The sequence below is a fragment of the Salvia miltiorrhiza genome, chromosome 1, assembly GCF_028751815.1.
Source record: "Salvia miltiorrhiza cultivar Shanhuang (shh) chromosome 1, IMPLAD_Smil_shh, whole genome shotgun sequence".
NCBI classification, from domain to species: domain Eukaryota; kingdom Viridiplantae; phylum Streptophyta; class Magnoliopsida; order Lamiales; family Lamiaceae; genus Salvia; species Salvia miltiorrhiza.
Window position 1 is genome coordinate 1,378,730 of NC_080387.1, and position 14,094 is coordinate 1,392,823.

Genomic DNA, 14,094 nt, shown 5'->3' on the forward strand with positions numbered 1-14,094 from the left:
CTGAGGGAATCAGCAATATATCATTTAAAATCTCTATGAAGTCGCGCGCTTGTTATTGCAATTACTTGTAAATGTAATTATATGTATTTTCTTAAAAGAATGCCATATCCTAGATATTTGTGGCGATATATTTGAATTTGATAGAATGAGACCAAATAGTAAAATTTAATCGGAAACTGACGATCGATCGAGTGTATATTGTGCTGAAGGAACAAAAAAAAATTCACTGTATATAGAAAATAAGAGTGAAATAATAAACAAAATATCCATTTTTTGTATTGTGAAAAAATAGCTAGTACTCATTAAGATAAAGACAAGGCATAACAGCTTAAGCTGCAGCTGCAGTGCTTTCCTGTCAAAACGAAATCCAGCATTAGGTCACGAGTGACTATAAAATAGATCTAAGTAAAGTTTGCTCTATTAATATTGAAATACCAGCCACCTATCCAAATACATATAAAATCTCGCAACAACCAAATATGGTACCAAACGGAATACCAAAGCACAACAGATTGCAGAAAAGAAATAAACGCGAGCACACGCAAGTGGTAACCCAGTTCGGTTAAACAACCTACGTCTGGGGGGCCTCGCCCAAGGGAAAACGATTCACTATGAGAGATTAAATTACAGCAGGACTCACACAAGACTCAACGATCTTGTGTGAGAGCTAGTAAAACCTCAACACTAGTAAAACGTTGAAAGCTAGATAACACTAACTCTCTAAGTGTGAACCTCGACGAACACACTTACTCCCTTACAACTCGAAATTCAACTCTCAAAGGAGATAAACAAAACAAAACACTTTGCACTCAATAAACGTAAAAGCAAAGAGCTAAATACCAGAACATTCGATCATAGAATAATGTTCTCACGCTCAAATCCTTGCTGCACACCCCAACTGCTTGAATAAATGCCTAAATCGCCAACCCTAGCTGCTGTGAGAGATCGACCTTATATAGATGAGAAACCCTAAGTTTTCTTCTTGAATAAGGACACATATATGATAGCTTGCAAGTCAATCTAATAGATACAAAAAGATCTCTTCGAAAATCACTCAAAAAAGGAAACAAAATCTTCAAGATTTGTGTTTATCTGCTGTGAAATATTCTGATGCAGACTTGGTATCACTTTTGGTATCACAGATGGTATCCTACAACCACAATACTATCTATATAAATGACAATAAATAGCATAGAGTAAATCTTACTCTAACATTCTCCCCCTTTGTCATTTATATAGACAAAACATAAAGCTTCTCCTTGCTTGATAAACTCCCCCTCAAATGAAAGAGTAACAGCAGCAATAACAACCAAGAAGCAACAACGACCAAAACATGAAGTAACATCTTCTCCCCCTTTTTGTCTCAATAAATGGCGAAGGATCAGTCTCGGCATCGTCATCAATAACAATAACAGCACCAGCGTAGCACTAGCAACAACGGCATAAACAACAACATACTCCCTCTTACTCCAACCATCTCTCCACATTGATGGAAATGTTATGGAGCTGCAAAACTGATCTCTAACAGGAGATAGACGTATTCTTAGGAAAGAACATCTTAAAGAACATGCTTTGAAGTAATACCTTCATGGAGGGATCAAGAGACTTATGAGCAACTAGGGGAGTGACTTCCGGAACAGTTGCTGAAACAGGTACCGGAACTGTGACTGAATGTTGTGATATGATTTCTCCATTAGTTCCAGCAGTTACAGGAACATGTACCGACTTCTGTACCCACTTCTTCTGAAATTTTTTCTTCTTCTTCTTCTTCTCCCATTTATAAGATGATCTATGAAACTGGGACTGAATATGAGGTTTACTGATCTTTTCTCTAGAATAACCAATGCCCTCCTTGGAACGTTCTCCGGTAATAAGAACTTTATTTGACTGACAAGTTCTTGTATTCGTCATCTTCTTTTTATCATCGAGATAAAATCTACAACGAGGTTTGATGTGCCCACGACGACCACAATGATGACAAATAGGAACAAATGAATTATTCCCACAATGAGAGGCGTACCGAACCTGCCGATTTGACACAGACGGTGGATTATGAGAGTGGGTTTGAGTCTTCTTCATGTTGACGGATTGTTCAACGGACTTATGGTTATGACCATGAGATTTGAGTTCTTCTTGCTTGTCTTTTTCTTTCTTTTTGGCAGGAACGAACGTGCTTTGATTGTAGTCATCCGTAGGTTTCCCTTGATGATTCTCATATCCAAGACCAGCCTTATTTTTCGAACATTGACCAATTTCTAGTACACGATCAAGTTTCTCCGTACCTGAATTCATCATCTTCACAAGCTTTTGATGATGTTCCAACTCCTTAACTTTAAGAGCCATGGCTTGGTGTTGTATGTTAGCATCACTTTGTAGTTTATCCACCAGCAACTTCAGTTCATCGCGTTCTTTGGTAACATCAGACAGTTGGGAAGTTAAAGCTCTGTTAACTTCAAGAACTGCAACACACTTCTCATGCATAAGTCCATAATTTCTGGCTAGGTACTCTTCATCCAGCTCACCTGTATCACTGTCTGTATCACTATCGGTATCATCCGTTTGAAGAATGGTGTCTGCGACCGATTTCTGAATCTCCTCAATTCTTGCTGTATAGGCTACTGTATCAACATCTGTAGCAGCAATCACTTCACTGGAAACACACCATCCTACTCTGTGGGTAGTCATCGAACACACGAAAATAACAACAGGATAGATAGCAGAATCACAAGATCTAACACCGGTAACTTAGGTGACCTGCTCTGATACCAATTGAAATACCAGCCACCTATCCAAATACATATAAAATCTCGCAGCAACCAAATATGGTACCAAACGGAATACCAAAGCACAACAGATTGCAGAAAAGAAATAAACGCGAGCACACGCAAGCGGTAACCCAGTTCGGTTAAACAACCTACGTCTGGGGGGCCTCGCCCAAGGGAAAACGATTCACTATGAGAGATTAAATTACAGCAGGACTCACACAAGACTCAACGATCTATGCCTCTATAATTTCCCAAAACCTCAACACTAGTAAAACGTTGAAAGCTAGATAACACTAACTCTCTAAGTGTGAACCTCGACGAACACACTTACTCCCTTACAACTCGAAATTCAACTCTCAAAGGAGATAAACAAAACAAAATACTTTGCACTCAATAAACGTAAAAGCAAAGAGCTAAATACCAGAACATTCGATCATAGAATAATGTTCTCACGCTCAAATCCTTGCTGCACACCCCAACTGCTTGAATAAATGCCTAAATCGCCAACCCTAGCTGCTGTGAGAGATCGACCTTATATAGATGAGAAACTCTAAGTTTCCTTCTTGAATAAGGACACATATATGATAGCTTGCAAGTCAATCCAATAGATACACAAAGATCTCTTCGAAAATCACTCAAAAAAGGAAACAAAATCTTCAAGATTTGTGTTTATCTGCTGTGAAATATTCTGATGCAGACTTGGTATCACAGATGGTATCCTACAACCACAATACTATCTATATAAATGACAATAAATTGCATAGAGTAAATCTTACTCTAACAAATATATCCCTCAACACTTAGAAAAACAATAAATTATTTATTGTAGTCGAAATATGATTTTATCAACCATATATTTTGACGCAAATTTGCAAAACTAAAACAGCTGTGCATCGACTACTTTATTGTATTATACAATTTAATTTAATGAGATTCCAAGGATACAAAAATCAATGTCTCTGCATTCTTTAACTTGTACGTAGTAGACACTAGACAGGATCAGTTGAGATTTCAAAATTAAGAAAAATAACATAAAAATGTTACATGGAATTGTGAAGAAAAGTACCTGATGATGATCGTGAAAGGCTAGTCAGCTTTTTTGAGGAATTTATTGATTAAATCTTCAAAGCTTTGAGTAAGCCTCTCAGTTTCAGTGGATATATGAAGTTCTGTTAGGCATATTGTTTGCAACTCAGACTCGAAGATTTCGGCTCTTTTTTCCCCAATGATTTTGAGATTCTCCACCACCCTCTCTGCCGAATCAATGTAGCGGAGATAATTGGGTACTTTTCTGGCTTCAATAATTTTCTCACCTTTTTCTTCATTGGCTTCTTTGATTTCTCCATCTTCGTGTTTTCACTACCCATCTCTACCATTAATATAATGTATTACAGATTGTGGTTTATGACTTATATATATAATAGTATATAATCCTCCCGGTTATATTAAGTCTTTGATTTGAGATTGATATTTTTCCTTTTCAGGTTTACATATATAGCTTAATTAAAAAAGGGTGTGTTCATATATATATATATGATAATGAAATTAAGGATTATAGTGGAAGATTGAGTGATGGAGAGAGAGGTGAGAATTAGAATAAAAGTCTGGGAAGATTTCAAACTGGAGAAAGCCGTTTGCAATCATGGGTTTTTCATCCTTGAACCAACCTCTCAGATTAACCAATGCCGAATCCTTCACTACTTCCATACACCAACCTTCAAACCTTGACGTCACAATCCTACTCGATTCGTCTCATCCTAAACTAGTAACATCAGTTCTACTATATTCTATGCTATTACTATAGTATAGGAAAAAGAAATATTATATAATACATAACGGATAAATTCTAATACATAACAGTGGAAAACCGTTATCTTTGTCTTACAAAGATAACGGTTTAAACCGTTATAAAAAGTATAAAAAACTGTTAACTATAATATGAAAAAATATATATTATGGAATAGATAACGGATAAATTATAATACATAACAGTCGAAAACCGTTATGTATAATCAATATAGATAACGGTTTTATAACCGTTATGTATGTGTGGTTGTACTGTTATCTTTTCCCTTCATAGATAACGGTTTTTAAACCGTTGTGTATGACACCTATAATAGATAACACCACTATACACAACGGTTTTTTTGCTCATAGATAACGGATAAAATCCGTTATCTATGAGCGTTTTTCTAGTAGTGATAAGCTGAATCCAACTGCCAAACAAATCGGCTTTGCTCGCATTTTTCGCTCCCCAACCTTATTTGAGGACATTGTTAAACCTATTCTCCTCTTCTATTCTTCGTAACTACTATACGCTTTACTTCTTCGTCAAATTTCTGTTTTTGCATGCCTTTTTTAATTTCTACTATTAATTTACAGTTGGTCTCCTATGCGACCGTCGCATAGCATGCGACGGGTCGGCCCGCGACCCGACCTGAAACAAACAACTATATTAATATTTTTCACAATACACGACAAGTGATTGCCTTGGTTCAGTGGTAACTGCTTGCGCCTAGTGTTGCCGCCTGTTCAGGAACCGCCGGTTCCGGGCCCGAACCGGTGGTTCAGGGTCGGGAATCCGGCGAACCTGAACCGGCCCGGATGAAATGTAAAGGGCCGATTTTCTGACCCTGAACCGGCGGTTCAAGGGCCGAAAACCGGCGGTTCCGGGCTTTTTCCTTCTTTTTTTTCAATTTTTTTTGTATTCTTTTTTATGAAATTAAATGATTTGTGATGAAATTTCAAAATTCTAATTCAACTTAAATCTTATAATATATAATATAAATGACTTGTGTAGAAAATTTAATGATTGTGATGAAATTAAATGATTTATGTCATATTTTTTTTTCCTTTTATGCAATTAAATGTTTTATGTCATATTTTAAAATTAAATGACTTGTGTTGAAAATTTATATTTTATGAAATTAAATGATTGTGAATTTGTGATGAAATTTCCAAATTTTAATTCAACTTTAAATATAAAGTATAAACATGTGTTGAAATCGAAAAAAATATAAACATGTAATAGTTTTTATGTCATATTTTTAAATTAAATGACTTGTGTTGAAAATGTATATTTTATGAAATTAAATGATTTGTGATGAAATTTCATAATTTTTGAAAGCAAATGTACTAGACAAATATATATCTAGCTCGTTAGTAGTATAGCTCCTTTGTGTATTCATAAATGAATAAGCGGCTTGAGCCCATTCGTTTTGATCAAAACTACTTCCTAAGGTGGAGGAGCCATATTGACCTTGTGAACTAGTAGTGCCACTTGAAGAGTATGAGGGGTTTGCAAGCATATATTTTTCTTCATAGTCATTAAACAAAGCTCTAAGTGTGTTATCTATTCTATGTTTAATATCATCTAAGTTCGGAAGGTACCATTCTAGCATTTCATTATTTCTTAATCTTGACTCATAAATATCTCTAAAGGTACCATAATAAATTTCTAACAGACGATAAACACCACTAATTTTCATTGTAGGATCTAAAATCTTAGCAATTAAAAAAACATCGGGAATTTCAAGAAAATATTTAAGCCACTTAATCATCATTTGATATGATACATCCTTCAAATCATTTTTTTATAACAATCATTTAAAGCAATACCAATAAACATGCAATGTTCTAAAACTTTAATACTAATACACTAATAAACACCGGATAAATTCGTAGTAGCATTTTGAAAAACCTTTAAAAGTTGAAATAAACTACCACGTTGTTTCCAATAAGAGGGCAATAAAAGCAAGTTAGCCTCGGGAGTTGCTCTAAAAAAATCACATAAATGCTCAATATATTCCATGGTAGATGCAAGCATGCCAAATGTAGAATTCCAATGTGTAGAAACATCTTTAACAAAATTTGTATATCGAATTTTTTTGTGACGACAATATTTTTGCCATTTTTTGCCAATAGCGGCTTTTCTATGCAACATATTAACGGCTTGTCTAATGGGATCAACAGCATTATTAATAAGAGAGAATAAGCATCTTGTACACATCTATTTAAAATATGACAAATACAACGAGCATGAAAATACCTACCTTCAAATGAGGGTGCGCACGCGGCAACTAACTCGGGAATGGAGGCGGTGTTGGCGGATGCATTATCAAATCCAACAGAAAATATCTTGTTTAAAATGCGATACTCATTTAAAACAGAAATAATCAATTGAGCAATATTAGTAGCATTATGTATTTCATTAAAGTCTCTAAATGCAATTAAACGTTTTTGAATTAACCAACATTCATCAACCCAATGACAAGTAATACCCATATAAGAATATCTTTGGAAAGAATCACTCCATATGTCGGAACATATAGAAAAATTTTGATTTAAATGCTTAAAATGTTTTTGTAAATCGCGTTTTCTTTCTTCGGCTTGTCGATGAATACTTTTGCACATAGAAGTTCGACCAATTTTTTTGGCGGCCGGATTATAAGCATTTTTCATAATATGTTCAAAAGTAAATTTATCGGCATGTCTAAAAGGCAAATGCTCCATTGAAACATAACGAGCCATGTAATCTCGAGCATTTAGTTGATCAAATTTCCATAAAACATTACCTTGTTCATTACCTTGGCGTTGGAAAGCTTCGGGATGTAGTTGAGTTTGAGTTGTATGGATTCCATACTCGACAGTGTGTTGTTTCTCCATGTGCCTTGCGAGGGTGCCATAACCCCCTCCCGCTTTCCATTGATAAGTAGCATTGCAATAGTTGCAATAGACAATGAACCTCTCGGGAGCATTTGGACCATCATTTGGATTTTTAGGAGCGGGTTCCCTCCTAAAATGTTTAGTGAAAATATTAGAAGAAAGTAATTTACTCTTACCCTTGCCCTTACCTCTAGTGGGAGGAATTTCCTCCTCAACGTTGTGACGTGCTTGCTCGGCTTCCTCCTCCGCCTCTTCGTTATGCAAAGTACGTGTATATTCTTCATCCTCCGCTTCTTGAAGTTGTCTAGCATATGCTTCACCCGCCAAATCGGCAGCCTCCCGGCGTGCGCCAAAAGGTCCTCGTTCAACTGGCATTTTCACCCTTCTCCTAGAGGATGATGATGGAACTTGAACATTTTGAGTAAACTCGTGAGAAGTGGGAGTGCTATCAATATCTTCTTCGTGGTCGACATTGATAGACTTGCCACGGTTACCACGACCATGAGACATGATAACAAATAAACAAGTAGAAAAGAGAATATAGATGATAGAGGTTAGAGAATAATAAGCAAGAACAATAAAGGAGCAAGTGAGTGTAGTGATAGTGTAATTGAAATATATAATATAGTATAGTATAATATAGTATTTAGTACTTAATAGTAGTACTAGTAGTAATATAATGTAAAGCAAGAACAATAAATTAAAGGAGCAAGTGAGTGTAGTGATAGTGTAATTGAAATATATAGTATAGTATTTAGTACTTAATAGTAGTACTAGTAATAATATAATGTAAAGCAAGAACAATAAATTAAAGGAGCAAGTGAGTGTAGTGATAGTGTAATTGAAATATATAGTATAGTATAGTATTTAGTACTTAATAGTAGTACTAGTAGTAATACTCCCTCCGTCCCATTATTGAAGACACACTTTCCTTATTGGGGTGTCCCAATAATAAAGACACACTTCCAAATAAGGAAAGAATTAGGCTTTAATATACACTAATTAATTGCACCTTAACTAAAGTATAAATAAGACCCAAAAAAACCCTAAACCAATTTTCTACCCTCTGCCTCTCTCTCCCAGAATCGACCCCCCTCTCTCTCTCGGCTCTCTCGCCGCCGGCGCCGCCCTGACCGCCTGACCGCAACACCTCCCGACGAAGGCCGGCGGTATCCATCCCCATCTTGCCCTCTCTCTCTCTTTCTCTCTCTCTCTCTCTCTCGCCCGACGAAGACGTCGCCTCAGCGGTGCAGCCGCCGCCTGCTTCTTCTTCTCCGGCTGAACAGCCGTCACCCACCCCCTGTTCGGCCGTCACCCACCCCCCTCTCTTCTCCTTTCGACTGCACAGCAGCGGTGGCTTCGCTTCCTCCGACGGAATCGTTTGCCTCCTCTCCTTCGTTTTCTCCCTCCTCGCCGGTGGACTAGGGTTTGCAGCGCGGCGCCCCTCCCCTTCTCTTCTCCTTCTCCGCCGCCGCCTGCTTCTCCTTCTCCAGCCGACGGCGGCTCTGGGGCCGCGCCACGACCGCCTTCCTTCTTCCCCTCGCATCTCTCTCTGTCCGACTCCTCTCTCTTCCCCTCTCGGTTCTCCCTCATCTCTCTCGCTCATCTCTCTCTCCCTAGACTCTGTGTCTGCCGCGATTCGATTTTTGGGTTAGGGGCTAGGGTTTGCCGCGATTCGATTTTGGGTTCGATTTTGCAGGTTCAATTTTGGGTTTGATTTCTGGGTTTGATTTGGGGGTTGAATTTCTGAGGTGGTGGTGGTTGTCGTAGGCGGGGCGGTAGTGTCGATTTTGGGTATGAATTGGAGGTTGAATTTCTGAGGTGGCGGTGGTTGTCGGAGGTGGCGGTGGCGGTGGTGGTTGTCGGAGGCGGCGGCGGTGGTTGTCGGAGGTGGGGGTTGAGTTTCCAGACAATATTTTTATTTAATTCATTTAAATTAATTAAAATTTTCGAAATTAATGAAATTACAAAAATTTAAAATTCAACTAAAACATTAAATAGAAATAAATAAATACACTAAATTAAAACTAATCAACTACACTAATAGTGGTGGGCCACAACACTTTAACAACTAATCTACCTCTCCTTAATCTCCGTGCCCAAAAGACCTATGTCTTTATTAATGGGACGGAGGGAGTATAATGTGAAGCAAGAACAATAATTTAAAGCAATTAAGCAAGAGATTAGAGAATATCTAAAGAATTATAGAGCAAGAGCAATTTAACAAGAGCAAATGAGCAATAGCAAAGAATGGAGGAGAATTGGAAGTAGAAGAGAAGAGAGTGTAGAATTGTTAATACAATGGGATGAGTTTGAAAGTGGAAGAAGGGGGGGTATTTATAGATAAAATTGGGTGGGGGAAAATGTGAATTAGATAAAATTGGGTGGGGGGAAATGTGAATTATAATTTTGAATTTACAAAAAAAATATAAAAAAAATTGAAATTTTTGAATTTTTGGCTAAAAGAGCCGGTCAAGAGCCTAGCCACCCCCCCTAGCCTGCGCCTTACACCCCTACCCCTGTCCCCTGCCCCCTGCGTGCCTCCTGGCCCTCCTCCTGCCAGCCAGCCACCTGCTGCCTCGAACGTCGCGCCAGGAACCAGCGGTTCAGGGCCGAATCGCCGGTCCGGACCGGCGGTTCACGGGCCTCTCCAGCTTGAACCTGAACCGGCCCTGCGCTACCGACGGTTCGGCCCTGAACCGGCCCGCCGGTCAATGGTTCCGGCCCGGACCGTTGACTGACGGGCCGGTTCAGGGCCGAACCGCCGGTTCCGGTTAGCCCTTGGCACCACTACTTGCGCCTCACGCTGCCTTAGCCTCCAGGTCACAGGTTCAAAATCCATTGGATACACCTATTCTTTCGTTTTTAACTTCTTTTTCCTTTTTTCCTCTTTTTTCTTGCATTTTTTTTTGTTTTCTTTCTATATATATTTGTTTTTTTCCTTTTTTCCTCTTTTTTCTTGCATTTTTTTTTGTTTTCTTTATATATGCGTTTTATTTGTTTTTCGTCAGTTTTTTGTTTTTCTTTTTGTTAGCTTCTTTATTTTTTTGTTTAATTTTTTATCTTCAACACTTTTTTCTATTCTTTTCATTTTTTTAATATTACCTTTACTTATATCAATGTTTATTTTTTTTTTAACTATAATTACTTAACCAAATAATTAAAATTATAAGTTTTCGTGAGTAAAATTGACAATTTTCGTGAAAAAAGTAATAATATTGAAATATTATATTTCTTGTTATGAATAATTATTTTTTTGTTAAGATTATAGTTACTTTTAATAGTATAAAATGTACTTTTCTTAGCATAAATGTATACTTATGTTAATATATATAAGTATTTATCTTCATTCAATATAAAGTATTATATAAACTAAATCCTAAACCTTGAAAACTAAACCCTAAACCTTGAACACTAAACCCTAAACACTAAATCTTGAACTATAATAGGAATATTTACTTTTCATAAGCATAAGATATACATTTATTCGCAAACATGTATACTTATGTTAATATAAGCTAGTATTACATTTTCTAGACGTAATTTTTACTTTTATTGAAAATAAGTATTACTTTTTTATTATTAATTAAAAAGTGCAAAATACTAAGAAATTTGAAATTTAATTTCAAAAAAAAAAAATTTACATTTCATAATACAAATATTTACTTTCAATCAGTATAAGATATACATTTGTTGGCACACATGTATATTCATATTAATATAAGGATTTAATTCATTTAATACAAAATATTATATTTTCTAAACCCTAAACCGTGAAAACTAAACCCTAAACACTTGGTTGATTGAGTTTAGAATATCAGATAAATTACTAATTTCATACATTATAAGTATTACATTTTCTGAGTTTTTTTTTTTTTGACTGATTTTTTGGAAGCATGACCTCTCTACGAATTTTCTCCTCGCAAAACCCTAACCCTAACTGCTGATTCGCCGCCGTCTTTCTGGTCTCCGGCGATGTCTGCTTCGCCAAGCGTCTCTCCGGCTGATAGGGGGGGGCTTAACCTCCCGCAGGTGTCGAATAACTTCCAACCCCAGCAAGTTGCTACTGCTAGCGCCTCTCTTCGCCAGGAAAACGCCATCAACCCTACCACTCTGACCTCAGAAACTACCGCTGCCTTTGATAAATCTTCTGCTCCTAAAGATTCCTATGCAAAGGTCGCTGCTCCGCAACGTATCAAAAAGCCTGATATTCCCGCGCATAAGTTTCAGGCTCTTCGTCCGATCAAGCAGGGAGATAGTGGAATTCTTAAAGTTCCACGTGATTTGCAACTGTTCCAGGCAAACAAATTTCAGCATGCGCTTATAGGAAGATTACTTCTGAACAAAGGGGAGAAACCACGCACTACGCGCGATCTTAAGGCTGAACTTCAATCTCTTTGGGCGATTAAATCTCCTTGGTTTTTAATGCCTATGAGAAAAGGATACTATACGTTAAAATTTACTACTCCAGAGGATAAAGCCACAGCGAAAGCTCATGTCATATGGGATTTGGCGGCTGGTTCTATACGCCTGCGAGACTGGGTGCGCTTTTTTAATCCTTATAAAGAATCATCCTCGCTAGCTCAGGTCTGGGTGAGAATTTATTATCTTCCGGTGGAATTTTGGCACCCGGAAGTTCTTACAGGTATTGGTCATTGGCTTGGGCAACCTTTGAAAATTGATGGCAACTCGTTGAATGATGAAGTTGCACAATATGCACGTATTCTTGTGGAAATTGATTTGGCCAAGGCACTTCCGGAGAATATGATTATTGATGGGGGTGAATATGCTTTTAAAGTGGAATTTAGTTATGAATATCTTCCTCTTTTTTGCACTCGATGTAAAATTACAGGACATTCGGTGGATAAATATCGTAAGGGAAGAAAGGAAAAGCTGTCGATTGAGGAGGGTCCAGCTATTAAAGAACCGGAATGGCAACCAATAAAAAATGTGACGCAGCATGTGGAACTTGAGGAACAAATATCTACCGATGGGGATGCTAATCACAAAGATCTTTCAGGCCCGGACTTGCTGGACATTCTTAGTAAAAAAGGAACTCCACAAACTGTTAATCGATTTGAGGTTTTAGAGGGTTTGGAACTGCAGGAAACGACAGATAGGGAGCAGGCGATTGATCCTTTACCCAGTGACTCAGGGACCATAGTGGAGAATTGTATGATGCCTCAGGATAGATGCACGCATGAGAGAGATTTGCAGGGGCCGGGTGAGATTTGTAAGAATAATGAAATGTTGAGCAGCAAGACTACGGAAGACCACATGAAAGTTCTAAGTAAAGCCAGAACTTTGATGCAGCAAGATAATCTTGACCATCGTAGGTCTGCTGAGCAAGAGAACCATTCTTTGTCTCACAAGGAAGACGTTTTGGTTTCACCACACCAGATCACTGACAAGAAACATATAGCTCTGGAAAATGATCAGAAAGTTCAGCATTCAACTATCCAGGAGAAGGCGGCCCAATCGAATTTGTCCCAAGAACAATCTGAATTGCCGAAACGGGGTCGGGGAAGACCTACCAAACAGGATCAGGCTGCACGCAACCACAACAAAGCCTTGTTGCAGCAACAAGAAAACATCAAAAGCAGGCTTAGAAAGTCGGTGGAGTCGGGACATAAACCAAGAGACTATATCATCGATTATAGTAACACGGACATCTTTAGTACTATGGACAATATTGCTACCAAAAGCTGGGCAGATGAAGTGGAGCTGGGGGAGACCCAGTCCAGGAATACTCTCTAATCACATGAATATGCTTGTTTGGAATGTTCGTGGCCTGACGGACGAGTCCAAAAGGCTTCTTAAGGAGCATTGTAACTCCTTTTCTCCTATCATTATGGGTTTGATCGAACCCAAGGTCAGATTTCATAAAGTCAGACAAAGTTTTTGGTGTTCTATTAACATGGTTCCTCGGCATCAAAACTCGAGGGCTACTCGCCGGTCTAACATTTGGTTTTTAGCTCATCCTTCTGTGGTTACTAATATTATTCACTTTTCGGAACAAGCTATTATTGCTGATTGCAGTTGGCAGACTTTTCATTTCCGGGTTGCAGTTGTTCATGGTGCTAATGATCAGATGATTCGCCGGAATTTGTGGGCGGAGCTGATTTCGTATTCTCATGGGAATACTGTGTTTATTGGAGATTTTAATGCCGTCAAGGGAGCTCACGAGAGAATAAGCACGGTTAGGCCTTCGAGGAGTGCTTGCAGGGATTTTTGTGATTTTATTGACGCTACTAATTTTATTGAGTCTCCCACGTCGGGTTTACAGTTCACCTGGTCTGGTCGGCGCCTTCTCCCTCGGCATGTTGAGTCTAGGCTTGATCGTGCTCTCTTCTCGGCCAGTTTTGCTGACATTTGGAATGACATTGTTACGCATGCTCTTCCCCGTCTGACGTCAGACCATTCTCCTCTGATCTTTAAATGTAATTCGACCGATAATGCTAGTCGTCGTCCGTTTAAATTTCTGAACATGTGGGTGTCCCATCCGAGTTTTCTTGATATGGTGAGTGCTTCTTGGTCTGCTGCCGTGGAAACTCGTTGCCCTATCTACAGAGTTATGGTCAAGCTCCGTAGGCTTCGCGGTGATATTCGTCTCTGGAATCGTACTACTTTTGGGAACGTTGATAGGCAAATTCAAGAGGGTCAG